Below are 15,809 nucleotides of genomic sequence, written 5' to 3' on the forward strand. Positions count from 1 at the left end.
TTATTTCTATCACTGGTAAGTCGATGGTAGAGAGTTGATTGTAAGCCTAACTTAGCAGCCAGGTGATAGATATTACATGTAACTGTATTTAACGGAAAGCTTGTCAAGCCGCTAGATGTTAGATTTTGGATAAAATAAAATAAAAAAAAAACCTTTGGTATAATGCACAATGTAATCCGAAGTGGTAATAATTAAGGAGAGCATCTTGGATTTAATACACTGATTCTTCATTTGTGACTATAATCTTTTAAAAAATGCGGCACTATTGACAAAAATTTACACTGCATTTTGTAAAGTGCGGACATCTGAATACATTATTTTTGTAGCTTGAAAAATATTTCATCTAAAACTCGATCACCAAAAATTATTTTTATTGATTAACAAGCTAGCCGCGAGTGTTCTTGTTTTTCATGATAAGTTCAAGTCCTGCAGTGAACATCTTTGTGTATATATATCAGGCACGTAGTATCGTTTTTGAACGTATGTGTGTGGTGTTTTTTTTTTGGGGGGGGGGGGGGTATGTTTGGAAAAGGAGGGCAGACCCCCCCCCCCCCCCGAATACTACATGCCTGTTTATAAATAGAGACGAGGAAAATATTTTGTAGCTCTTTATCTTAATTCATTCCAAAAAGTTATGTTTTATCAAAATTAGAATACATGTATACTTGTATTTCAGGAATTTGTTTTTCTCTTAATTGTCATCTGTATGAAAAGATGAAGATAACGAACAGTATTCAATCTGGAAGGTCCAATGAAAGTATACAAATTTGGAGCAGAGCAAACACGGACCTCAAAATTTAGAGGTGGGATCAGGTGCCAGTGGAGGAGTGAGCATCCCCTGCCAATCGGTCACACCCGCCGTGTGCTCCTTGAATGATCGGAAAAAAAAAAGAAAAACCCATAGACAGTTCAGTGTATAAATAATGGCCTAACAATTAGTATGAAAAACATCAGTCAGCATTTGACTCAATGATAAGTTGTACGTGCTGACAAGATCATTGTGTCGACCGTAAAACTTGCGAAAAGATGACATCAAACGAGACTGTTGATATCCTTGTTTCATCAACTTGTTTGTCAATAGCTTGCCTCGTTTTAGAAATTGTTCATAGGTAGAACATACTCTTGTGTATCGAGAGATGCAGGTGATAAGGGTATATTTGCTACATAAGTAAGGAAGGTGAGGATTGAAAAGTTGAAGTCATCACGTTTATCATAAAGCTTTGTTGTTAGGTTACCATTAACGTCTTTTTCTAGTAAAATATCTAAATATGAAACAGATGTGTCAGACTCTGTGGTATCTTCACTGGGATATATCGAGTCAACATATGAATGAAAGTTATTGTTGTTAATTGATAATACGTTGTCGATATATCGAAATGTCGAGTTGAAGGCCACAGCAAGTGTTTTCTTCTTCTCGTGTAGAAGTTTTTGAATAAATTCCAACCTTCCTGTGAAACAGTACAAAAAATAAAGAAAAATTGTCTTCGCTTATATTACCTTCATAACCGTATACTTGTAGACCTCGGTGTTAATCCTTGCAGAACACACGCATTGAATGAGGATTTTTCTTATCTATAGCAGACAGCAGCAGCAGCACACGATTGTATCCGATGGAGTTAACATATTAAGGACACCCATTTCTTATTTTCAAAACAATGTACTAAATGAATTATTGTGACAGCAATTTTTTTCCCGGATGAAGACTTCAACAACCTGTCAGGAAGAACATTTGACCCTGATGAGTTGAAGAAACATATATATGTATGCAAAACCAAACGATCAATTGAAATATTTCTTCTCAATCTCTTAATTTAATAAAATCCAAAAAAAAAAAAAAACAAAAAAACAAAAAACATGCAAGTCATAGATACGTATATATAGTCTCAGTCTCTGTGTATCTGCAAAAAGAAGTTAACTAGACTTTAAAATGCATTTCTTCCTGATAAATTATTTAATTATGTACAATGTAGATCATGTTTACAGAAATCTAAGGTGACGATCTCAATATTAATACATGTAATTCCATCTACATTGTACACTGAAAACCAAAACGACTGCATGATAAGACTGAAGCTCTATAATGTTTATGCTAAGAAAGACATGAAGGAAGTTTGAAACACGTGCATCTTTTTTCAGTTTAACATTTACAGAATCACGCACATGTATTTTAATAAAAAGTTGGTAATGTCTCAATATGACTGTCTGTTCCACATGAGCGCATCCACTTCACTTTAATCTTCACTTGTTTTGTAAGAAAACAAAATCATTAAAACATTTCAATTCTATCATTTCTCAATCATTTTTCCTTCAGATTTCATACAGTACAATTCAACTTGAAACAATCCGGTATGACATGACTTTTTTGCATCCAAGGGAGTAGTCTTTATTTTCAGTGATCCATCCGAGTGTAATCTGCAGATCAAAAACGACAAGCTAGAGTCACTGTTTTTGCATTTCGGCAAGCTACAAAAAATGCCTAGTAGTGATAGCCACTTTTCCGTTGTTTCCACGTTTACTTTGAATTTTCTGCATTTTCAATGGCCGGAACATATACACTAGACAAAATTGCTAACGCACCACTTGTTATTCTTGTTTGTGAATTGAACATTTACTTAATCGGTATTGTATATCTAATAAACCATATTTCCCAATACAGTGGAATTGACAAATGTCTCAGTGTCATGACAAAAAACTTTTGTGACCTTCTTGCCCGAAAACCATTTTCCCGACATGCACTGCGCATCGTTTCTTTCAACTATATGAAGTTGGTAATCACAAATTGTGGTCCGTGAGGTTGCAACAAAAGCAATCTCCGAGTGAAAAATCAAATAATATACAGCGATTGACTATCATATTGCCTAGTATTCATCCAGTGCCTTGGTGTCCATACCCAGTCTACCTAACTTCCGGTTGCCCCAGTTTTGTGGAAGAATCTTGAAATTGTCTTGTGGTGCTTATTAAATGCCATGGCTATCTAAAGTAAACATTTTTTTTATTTGTTAATCTAATTGTAACTAATCTTCACTAGAAGAAAGAATGATGTATGAATTGTTTTATTTTTTTTTATATACAAATTTCTCCAAAGCTACCCCCTACACACGCCATACTAGCTAACTGCTTAGACACGCTTTTCCAGAGTCAAACGTGGCATAGTTGTAATTTTTTCTGGGTTTTTAGTTAGTACAAACATAAAGAATACAAACACAAAGAAAAAAAATAAAAATTTCTTTCTCCAAAAAGTATGAGCACGATTTTCATTATTTCTACAAATGGTCACGCTTCAGTTAACATCGTAGTTATTGATAAGTTAGGACATTAAATGTCTCATTTTTTATTTTGATAACATATTTGTTTCTCAAAAACATCATAAACAATTTTAGAAAATTAGTATTTTAATTTTATTTGTGCGTTAGCGATTTTGTCTAGTGTAGTGTTACCCCCTGTCCGTCCGTCATTTTTCCAGATTTTTATGTCTATACTTGAAGATACTACTGGTACATAATGAGCTGATTTTTAGTATGTCTTAACTCTTTTGATATTGATGTCTTACAGATCAAGTATGAGTTTCGTGTTGACTGGCTCATCTTTACGAAAATTATGGGCTTATGGCCCTTAGCAGGGACGTATATACTAGTATATACATGCCCCAGCCCTGGGACTTTGAAAATTCCTAACAAATCTCTGTTTTCTGGACCTTTTTTTATTGTGCTTGTACATAATGCGCTTTGGTTTGTCTCTTTCAGATCAACAATCGCAACTTCTCGGGCCTTTCCGAGAAGCGGAAATACATGTACATGTACTACCTCGAATGTGTTGAGTAGGCGTCCATGAAAATATAGAGACTTATCCATATATAATTATTTATAGTCTGGAGCTTAACTTCTTTGAATTTTAAGATCTTACCTGTACATGTATCTAAAACATACTACAGAAGGGACAATCAATTCTGTCTATCCAATACTTTAATAAATAGGAAGCGACCACAGGCACCTGACGTTACTTATTTTTCTTTTAGTATAAAAAATTTAAAAAATATTATATAGACCCCCTACCTAATCTTTAAGAAATAGGATGCAACCACAGGCACCTGACGTTATTTATTTTTCTTTCAATAAAAAAATATACCCCCTACCTAATAATTAGGTAGGGGGTATATTTTTTCATTAAAAGAAAAATAACATCAAGTGGCAGCGACTCCATTTTGTATAAACAGGCACTTAGTATCGTTTTTGAAAGTTGGAGGGTGGGGGGATTTTTACAACTTACCTAGCCAAATTTTATTCACCACCAATGAATATTGTCAACAGTTAAAGGTTATAACTGGCAAAAAAGTGGGGGCAGCCCCCCCCCCCCCCCCCCCGATACTACATGCCTGATAAATGCGTTGTACCTGCTGACTTTCGTCGACAGTCCAGACGTCGGGTAACATCGATTATTTTTCATTTGAGAAAATGTCGAGCAGATATCCGTGTAAATGGTCGTCACATAAGGCTCTTCCATTAATTTCACCATGCAGTAATATAACCAATATCAATTACACCAGGAAACACAGATCCGTTGTGAATTGGTAAAGAAATTTAGGTATCTGGAGAAATTGACTAAGGAAAGTGATAACCCCCCCCCCCCCCGCAATAGTTTTGTCGGCTCCTCATAAATGGTTCACTTTAATTTTTTTAATTTAGTGATTTTTCCCCCTGTAAAGTAAAAGCATGGCAATCTAGATCTCCGTTGTATGAACATAAGGAGACCATAATCTTCTTTCTGGGTTTGACAATGAAATCAGATATGTATTGATGTCTTCTACAGCATGCGTGAGTTGTAGTTACATTATTTTTTTTTTTAATTTAAATGTAAAGATAACTCGAGTTAAGCAATAGAACATTTAGAAAGAAAATATGTACATACGTATATGCGAAAAATATAAAATTACGAAAAATACTCATCTAAATAAATATACTTCACTGCACAATAATATAGAAAGGATATTTGCGTAAATGTGCGAAAACATTATCAATGAAACAGAATTTAATAGTAAATTTTATGTCTAAATTCAAAGATCGAAGATCGGGCGCATGTTTTTTGTCCTGTCTGCCCTTCATTCTTGCTGTCTACGAAAAAAATTAATACATGTACAGTATCTGAATGAACTTTGAAGTGTATAGTTTAGATGAATATGTATTGATCACAAACATAAACTTGCATCATCTCAACATTTGTGTTTTACGAGGTGTGTACGGCAAACAATAATATTAGGTTATCGCTATACATCTTGCAATAATCTTCATCTCCATTTTAGTGCATGGATTTATCAAAAAAAAAAAAAAAAAAAAAAAAAAAAAAAAAAAAAGAGGATTTAAAACATAATTCAAAGTTTTACATGTCACACTTTGTTCAGGAAGGAGGAATTTATCGTTGTTAATAAAAGAAAAACTAAAATATTGTGTGTGTGTGTGTGTGTGTTTATTTTATTTATAATTGGCATAAAATATGATTGCAAGGTCTACTTCTTTCGCGATTGGCTGAGTGTGATTCGGAAACTTCCAGTACTGCCAAATACCAAATACGTGTATCCTGTGACCATCATCACCGGAGGAAAAACCTCCATTAGGGGAGAAAGAGATATTGAATATAAGGTACATTTAGAAAGTGCATATAGATTAAAACCCTTCGATGTAGTGACTTTTTTTTCAGAGAGCCTTGTCTGGAATTTTTTTTATTGAAAAGCCGACCTCTACCCCATTTTTTGTTATTACATTGTGATTAAACCTGCCATTTTTTTCCTGCCGGAAATGGGGTGGGAATAAAATCTAACCATTGCCCCCTGATTTAAGAAGCCCCCTGATTTAAGAATCGGGTTTCTGTGAAGCTGTTTAGTATTTCGTTTATAAATTGTTTCCTTGGTCTACACGGTTTGTCTGAAGTTTTAAGATTCAAGAAGAAAATTAAAAGAAATTAAATATTTCAACTGTGCTGTATGTGATTATTAAAATCGGGGTGGGGGTATCAGATTTGGATATCGATATAGACTCTCTAAGTAATGGTCAACGTGAATCATCTGGTTGATTTTTTTTTTAATATATCGATCTGTTATTTCACGGGTTTTACTTAATTACAAAATGATTTAGGATATGGCTATAATGGATATAATTTAGGGGCTGGCAATATTTTGTCGATTCAAATCAAAGTTGAGAGAGATAATCAAGCTTAATTTACTTTTTACTTCTCCTTGAAAAATCTGACAAACAAAAAAAAATAATCTGAGAAAATTGGGATTGGGGGTTGGGTTACATTCCTCCTTATTTGTCCCAGTGTATGCAAGGCAGATTGGGAGACGACCATTTGATTCTGAAAAGGGGTGGGTGGAAATTTTTCCGAGTCCAATTTATTTTTTATGTCGGTGAAGGACTATTTTCATAGCATCAGTCAAAGACAAATTCTTTATTTTCTTGCCAGTCAAGAACGGATTATTTATTTCCAAGACCAACATTTTAAAGGACAGATTATTTATTACCCCCCTCCCCTCAGAATCAAATGGTCGTCCCCTTATTTGGTTCCAAACCCCCCCCCCCCCCCCCGTAGGATCAAAATGTATTGATAATTGACGATTAACGTTCTTTAAGCTTTCACTATAAATCATTTTTTTTAAATGTTGATCTTTTTATTTAAAATCAATCGAAAGATACAAATAATTTAATTTTTTAACAGAATCTGTTCCCTGCATTATCATGCTCTTGTCATACTATATAGCTGCTCTTGACTGTGACGTCACATCGACTTGAAAACTCAAGATGTGCACACTAAATATGCACCTCTTAGCTGGGGTGAAACAAGTGGGCGGATCATGGATCTTCAAATTTTTGTAACCTGTTTTCTGTACTAAATACTCCCCACTTTCGTCTCCTCTTCTGATATTTGATTACCTAAGTGAAGGAAAACTTTAATCTAAAGGAATAAAGTTTGTGTGTTGTACTACGATGACAGAATACCTTATATTACATACAATGCCTATTCGCCATTTTGACCACAGGCACTTGTTTCGTATACGGGGCACCCCTACTTATTTTTACCACAAGGTACCTAACTCAATTTCAGGCACCCCCGCTTCAAACTCGTATTTTGTTTATATATTAATCATTAACCTACTTTAAAATGACATTGTTCGCTTCGAAAGACTTTTTTCTTGTCAAATTAATCGTTTCGGACGTCTCTGGTCGAGCCTCTTTTTTGTAAACCACTTATTTCTTCCTCAAAAATTATCTCGATACAAAATAAGACTACGGATCGGATACATTAACTTCCGGTTGGGTTATAAATGTAGGATAAATCCAGAGACTTACGAGAATTCCTTTCCGAGGTCTCTGGTTTTATCCTTCATTTATAACCCAACCGGAAGTTAATGTATCCGATTCGTAGTCTTATTTTGTATCGAGATAATTTTCGAGGAAGAAATAAGTGGTTTACAATAAAGAGGCTCGATCAGAGACGTCCGAAACGATTAATTTGACAAGAAAAAAGTCTTTCGAAGCGAACGATGTCATTTTAAAGTAGGTTAATGATTAATATATAAACAAAATACGAGTTTGAAGCGGGGGTGCCTGAAATTGAGTTAGGTACCTTGTGGTAAAAATAAGTAGGGGTGCCCCGTATACGAAACAAGTGCCTGTGATTTTGACACAGAAAGTTCGGGAAAACAGTGTACGTGTGACGTCGCACTTCGAAAAGTGACGTCGAACAGGAGTTGTCTGCAGTGTATTGGCAGTGTTGACATCGTCGCATTTCTCTGGTTATTTGTTGGATTTAATCGTTGTTACGACTGTAAAAATACTTGTTAGTGTTTTCGGTTATCGTAATGAATATGCATTGGTATGTATTTTCGTTCTCTGCGAGTTATTTCTTTAGGATATCGGCATGTGTAGTCTTCATTCATGGATACTTGTAGAATGAAAGATACTTGAGATTTTAGCGCAGTGTGACAGTACAAATACTTCTACCGTGTTAATTACCGTTTAATTTGTACATCGCGTGGACTGATTAACAGTACAGACTGAATACACATTGTATATGGATTTACTACAGGATTTTTAACTAACTCAACTGGCGCATGCTCAAAGGGGTTAGTCGCCGCTGAGCGGCGACTAACCCCTTTAGGCATGCGCCAACTAACCCCATAAAATTTTCATCTAACCCCTGCCAATACAAGCAACCTTGTTTACACAAATAAATAAACAAACACAACAATAAACAAACAAACAAATAAATTAAAAAGAAAAAAACAATATTACAAGAAATAAAATAAATTATTTATAGAGAGATAAGCAAAATCTTTACCCCAATACTGTATTAGACACAAAATGCAGAGAATAAAGGCAACATTTTTTTTCTTCTGAGCTACAAGTACATGTAAGGAGACTTAGTTGCTTATTTTTTTCAATTCTTTATATTCCGAATGAAATAATTATTCCGAGTTAAAATAATACCCTGTTTATGTCAATATGTGAGATATGTTTGTTGACATGCAACTTATTATCTTGCATGCATATGTTGACATAATTATTTTGCATGTTTAAATATAACTCGCATGTTGACATAAATAAGTTGCATGTTGACATGAATAAGTCACATGTTGACATAAATAAGTTGCATGTTAACATAATCATCTTGCATGTAAAATATAACTCGCATGTTGACATAAATAAGTCGCATGTTGAAAAATATAAGCTGCATGTTAACATTATTATCTTGCATGTTGAGATAAATAAGTTGCATATCTACATAATTATCTTGAATGTTGACATAAATAAGTCGCATGTCTACATATTTATCTCGCATGTTAAAATAATTATTTTGCATGTTGACATAGATAAATCGCATGTCTACATAATTATGTTTCATGTTAACATAATTTATCTTGCATGTAGAGGGCAGAAATATGCCAGCATACTAAACACCCGCAGATACAGTGTACATGTGTATTTAGCTGATTTTTAGTACATGTGTGTGTACCTTGATAATTAAGTTACAGATCAAGTTTGCATTTCATTCCGCTTTGTTGATTTTTGACAGAATTATAGCCTTTCTAATTTTTAAGGGGAACCAGATTACATGTACATTTGCGAATAATTCCAAATTCAAATAATACACTGTTTTATATATATATATATATATATATATATATATATATATATATATATATATATATATATATATATATATATGCAAGAAGGATTTGATAATTTGAAGTGTTTTTTTTTTTAAACATGCATGATTAAATGATCATTTAAATTTAATTTCAATATAGATGCATGCAAGATGGTGGGCTAAAGAAGAAAACCAGGACAAAAGAAAATTCCTAGTGTTCATCAGAAAAAATAATCATGCAGCCATTTTGAGTGCTTGAATGTCCAACTGAGAGAGCCAGCCAGTTCGAAAAATATTTCTTGGAAGTTAAACAAATTCTGCTGTGACAATTGAATTAAAGCTTTAAAAGTACATTTAAAAACATTCTGATTCATCTATAAGTGAGACTAGATTGCCTTTGACAGTTGCCAGTGGAATTCAGATCTTCTAAATTGTACCAGTATTAATAAATTGAAGTGAGTTGCCTTAAAAATAACATTTGTATATGGTGTACATTACTTCAAGAAGATATAGCACACCTGTTTAAACAGTGAGGTCCATAGCTAAACATGGATATGGAATTTAGCTCACCTGATCCAAAGGCTCAATTGCACAATTCTGATAAAAAGAAGTCTCTGGTATCCAACAATGCAACATTTATGTTTTGACTGTTTGTCCTCCATTAACTTTTAACATTTTCTTTTTTTTTCTAACATTTGGTCAATGTAAACCACATTTGGTACAATGTATCTCTGCTTAAAAGGAATAAAGCTTATTCAAATAAAGGTGCTGCATCTTTTTTCAAGGGGAGATAATGAAGAAATATGAAAAATGGGGTAATGTCATTAAAAATCTGTTATTTTAAGGTATTCAATGTATAATGAAGGAATATTGAGCAATTTTGAATTATTTTAAACTAGTTAAATATGTATTGCTAGATATTAATGATGAAAGTAAAATGAACCAAATTCACATGACTGATAACATATTAGAAACTGCATGACCATTTTGCACCGTAAACATTTTCAAGAGTTATCTGCCCTTGATGCAAAGAAGAAAATTTAAATTTTGTCAATATATCTGTGGTAGATGACTTATTTTATTTCATATTTCAATAAAGAGAGAGTTTATGCATATTTTCACAAGAGATTTGTATGAGGTTCAAATTACCTTTTTGAATATCTAAACAAAACATGCACTGCCCATAGACTTCAATATAATATTCAAGGTGCAATTAATTGGACAATAATCAAAATTTTGTAAATTCCTTTGGTTGTGTACTTTTATTTGATAACATCTTCAAAATGCTAATTTGATTAAAAACACTGGACCATTCATTTATTAGGTACAGAATATGGTCATTATACATTGAATACCTTAAGAACAATTAAGAACAACTTGATCATACAAGACAAATGTTATCCAAGAGTTTTCTTAATGAGCATAGATTCAAGTTTTTTTCATTGCCCATAAGGCGAGGATAGAGCTGCAGAGGGGTTAAAAGTTTTGCCTGAAAATATGTATAAGTGATAATTAGCAGGGTGACATTTATAAAGCAAATTCATATGCCAACATTACAACATCATATAGATTTAGTTTTTTCAAATTATAAACATTGGGGTTAGGAAAGGGCTAAAAGTAGGGTTTTCATTTTGCATGTATCTATGTGTCAGTATTTAATTTTGTTTAAATTATGGACATTTGGATTAGAAAAGGACTAAAATTAGGGGTTAAATTTTACATGTATATAGGTGTCAACATTTTTCATGGGAATATGGAGGGGAAAAATCTTTAAAAATAATCTCTTTAAGAGCAATAGACACAAAATGACTCAGGCAAGCATTTTGGCTTTGGCATCTTCAGTGTATTAGATTTCATTCTTATAATTTTAGGAACATAAAAGTACACCCTATTCTGAAGAAACACAGCGAGTTTGATTTTTTTAAAATAATAAATGATTTTAATGGAAAAAGATGAATTAAGCCTATAGTCATAAAGGTCCAGTTTTCCCTTTGAAGTTTTTATAAGGGGTTTTACCTATTTAATAAGTAATTTGTACTTGGTTGTACATGACACACATCTCTATTTATGTAACAGTATATTATATATGCAAATATTGTTCAGAATTAGTTGCCTTATTAATGAAATTATTTGTTAAGATTAAAGTGGGCCTTCTGGTGAGGTGGTTTTTTATTTTGCAATCACTTTTTCATCTTTTTTTTTAAAATCAAATTTGAAAATATGTAAAGAGATAGGCTTTATTCACTATTTATATTTCAAATCTCAGTCTATTTTATTATTTTATTATTTGATCCACTAGCCTAGCCCGTATTCTTTAATGTGCTAAAGTATTCTCATTACATAAATGAATTAATTAAGTAAATTCGTATTCATTTTATCAAATATATATGTATGTTTGATTGTGTCGGTCAAAAGTTTTTTAGAACTTGTAACCAAGCTTAAAAAATTCTTTGTTTGCATATGCAATATCCAGTAACATGCCTCAAATTTTGACCAAAATTAGCCACACTCTCCCTGCTACCGTCCTACGTTCAACAAAAGAATCAGTGAAAATGTTATGCACCCCCTCCCCCGCTCCACGTTTTGGGTACTTATATGAGAATCCTCCCCTTTTTTCATAATTCCCGCTTTGCATGATATTGATGGAAGGGGTTAAGAAAAATAATATATTATTAATAAGGTTGGATACAGGTGTGATTGAATCAGGGCTTTGGAGCACACCCCATTAAAGAAATTTTGGAAATACTTAAGAAACCAATTTATCTTGATTATTTCTTTCTTCTGTGGAGAGCACATTGCGGAGTTCATAAATCCACAAAACCTCTTTTCACTAAATTCAATTTTCATGCTACAGGAGTTGAAGTGTCTTGATTTTATTCCCTATTAATAATTCATTAATTATTTATTCAAAATGAAAATTTAAAAAAAAAAAGATAATTAAGCACGAGTTTCAGTGCCACCCCCCCCCCCCCCCCCCCTCAAAAAAAAGCCTAAAGTTCAACGAATGAACGCATTATCTGAAGACTGGGTATTAAATTGTTGTCCTTCCTCTTTGACAATGTGTTCTATAGAATGCATTCATCAAGATCATAACCCAGTGGTATCTAAGAAATTTTATCGATGTAGATAACCACTACAACGTTGAGTAGTGCAATTTTAATGTGTACAAGTAATAGCTTTTCAAAAAGCTTGCCTGACTAATCAATCAATATCTATGGAACGTATATGCAAGATTTTTCCGTCATCAAGGAGTGACATAGTTGCGATACTTCATTACACAAGATGTACAATTGACTTTCTCAAATGTCATAACCAAATACAACAGATTAACGAATATCTAAGACATGCCACTATTTGGTCATTTATTAGCGTAGCGTAGATTATAATCAAAGGCGGATCCAGCACCGGCGCGCCTGGCGTGCGCCCCCCCCCCCCCCAACCCCCGTTTGAATTTTTTGTATGTAGAACTTATATGTTCATTATGCTAAAATCAAGGAAAAAACACCTCCTATTTGTAAGAATTCGTCAGCTTCCGGGAGCTTCGCCCCCGAACCCCCATCAGGGCTTTGCCCTGGACCCACTGGGGTTTCAATACAGCCCCCAGACCCCCTGCCTTCTACTGCGCCCTCTCGTTATGAAATTCCTGGATCCGCCACTGATAATTCTGAGAAAAATAGATGATTCTTAAGAAATTCATATTACATGTACTCTCTTACTAGAGAGCGCGCCTCATGCACACTCGACGATGAAGTAAATTATGAACAGTTTTAACTGGGAAAGTTGTCTTGAAGTGCTTGAGACAAAAATGCTTCAATGCTGCTCTAGAAATCAAACTAAATGACCTGTACACTTTATAGCTAGCACAAAACAAGATACTAATAACACCCCCCCCCCCCCCCCGGACAAAACTCAGGCGATGATGGTCTTACCATATAAGTGTACATGTATTATAATTGAGTTTAAAATACATCTTTATATACAGTTTTGAAATTGTTAAGTTTTTCTTTTCAACCGATTTCAGGACCTAGGCTTTCTCATAATTATAATAACCTGTTTTTTTATGAAATGAAAACCAGTGCAGATCATGATGTCGTGGAGTGAAGCCCATTCCTCTAAGGGCACTGACCTACAATCTTGTCACTGTATTAAAAGGAAATCCTTGTTCATCACAAAGCATGAAATAATATGCTACTCGCTGACTTTCTAAGCTTTCTTAAAAACCTAACCTTGTAACGTACATTATTAATAAATGATATACTGAAAATAAAGGCTAGGTGGAAAACAGACTGAATCAAGAAGGGATGTCCCATTACTAGGTGGAGGGAGTTTGTTTATGATTAGACTAGTCCACTTATAGGATAAATAGTAAGAATAATCAGCAAATCCATTGCTTTAGTGTTGCCTGTCCATATACAATGTGTTCTCTTAAAAAAATGAGATAAAATTTACTGTTAATAAAAAATCTGGAGCTTAAGAATCGTGTTAAAAGAATGAACATTTATAATTTACTTATTTCCATAGAAGTTATCACACCCATTCAATAGAACAACCCAAGAAAAAGGTGCGAAGATAATTTACGTGACTTTTGGCGCGAAATGATTGTGTCACCCCTTTCGTAGAAGGCAAACGGACTGATCCAGTAGTTTAGAAACGCAGAAAAAATGTTATACGGACATGTCCGTACAAAGAAACGCAAAGAATAAACATGTGCATGCAAAAAAACTGAAGGGTTTAAACACATCATTATTTTGCATCAGGTATATGATTCTTTCTCCTGCAAACTGTATTTGTTTAAATGCAGGTAACAAATTCCAATGTAAATCAGCTTGCACAAAATCTAGTTCATTAAGAATGATCGCTTAGTTTCGGATCCCTGAAATATTAATCCTTATACTGCCTGATGCACGTGACGTCAGGCAATCATGGTGTTATACCTATAATATATGTCTCACAATCGTATTGCATTTTTGAACTTCAGAGGAATTCTTCTTTTTTTTTGTGACCATGGCAACACCATTAACTGAAATAAAAAAGTGAAACAAAGAACTGAGTGTATCTTAGCGTACTCTACTTGTATTCCAAGTTTTATTTAAATCGGGCAAAACTGTAAGAGGAGAAGCAATTTGAAAAAATACAAGTAGATCAGACAGTGGAAAGTCCAGACTTACAAATGACGGACACTACCATTGCATAAGATCTTTCTATCACATAAAATCGAAAAGTAGAGCTTAAAACTAATTAATGCATCCTTTGTTTTGATAGCATCAGTCACTTCTCTTTAAAGGAAGTATTACTTCTCAATTTATTTGTATTTCTGGGAAGTTCTGTTTTCAGTTTTACTGGATTTTAATATTCAGGAAAAAACTGCTCGCCCGGAGACGTAAAACAAAGCATTAATTTACTGTGGCCTTATGAAGTGAGCTTGTTAGTCCAGTAGCGTTGTCCTATATAATTACTATAGATTTTAGCAAGAGTGAGTATCTGAGGGCCCTGAAATACAACATCGTTACTTTGGTGTATTATACTTTCATGTAAATTACTGGAATTTGATTCGTCGAGAAACATTTGTTAAAAAACACCGTTATCCTCTGAATGATGAAACTGCGCATTCCAGATAGAATTTAACAACAATCAACATTGCTTGAGGACGGATGATATCACCCCCCCCCCCCCCCACACACACACACACAATCTATGCGCGAGCGCTTCATCTTTATTTGTATTTGTATAAAACATTCAGAATAATATAATATAGAATGATATAATAAATACTTCATGTAGTAGAGGGTAACATTTATATAACTATATACATGCAATATTTATATGATATGATGTCCATGGATACTAAAATCAAAGATGTCACTTTTTTCGTTTATGCGGTATAATGACGGATCAAAGTTGTTCGTCCCTGGCACCTGTTTTACTTTGTATCCGGAGTGTACTGTATCTGTTAACAATAGTCTCAAGAAGTTCTTCAAAAGTGCGTGTAGCACGTCAACACGACAAGTTATGTGAATTGCTGTTTAAATTTAAGAATTTTCGATACATGTATATTTAATACCTTTCATCAACGAAATTCAAAGAAAATGACGAGATTTCCAGACAGCAGTAGGCCTACGTCAAGCAAATGGCCTTCAAAGATCTATCAATTCTGTGAAGACTGTGTGTTTTATCCGTGAACAATTTCTCTGTTTTAATATTTTCTAAAATGTTTTATTACATAAAATAGATTTTATATAAAAAAGTGAAAAAAAATCTGCTCAAAGTCTAATATTCACTTCCCTCGTGGTGAGCAGAAAAAAAGGTCTTATACACGTGTTTGTTGTACTTTTAATCAATATGTACATAAAAAAAAACCGCTGGCTAATGAACGAGGCAATGTAGAGGTAATGTAGCGGTAATGTTATCTTTTTTGTAGTGGTAATGAGTATGCAGCAGTGATGAAAATTTTGAAAATGTAGCGGTAATGATACGCACCCTCCAAAACATATGACTCGATATACATCCCTCCACTCCACCCTCAGCCATTTGGCCGACCTATTTCAATACAACCTCCCTTTGATATGTTTTTATTTGTAACAACGTTAGTTTTAAAACTTTTTAATTAAAGATTGGAGTTATTATTTACGGATTTGAATTTAATATTACTCCAAATTTGTCTTCTTAAAAAA

This window comes from Saccostrea echinata, unplaced genomic scaffold, assembly GCF_033153115.1.
Source record: "Saccostrea echinata isolate AGI-Se365-2 ecotype Australia unplaced genomic scaffold, CSIRO_AGI_Sech_v1 ptg000056l, whole genome shotgun sequence".
NCBI classification, from domain to species: domain Eukaryota; kingdom Metazoa; phylum Mollusca; class Bivalvia; order Ostreida; family Ostreidae; genus Saccostrea; species Saccostrea echinata.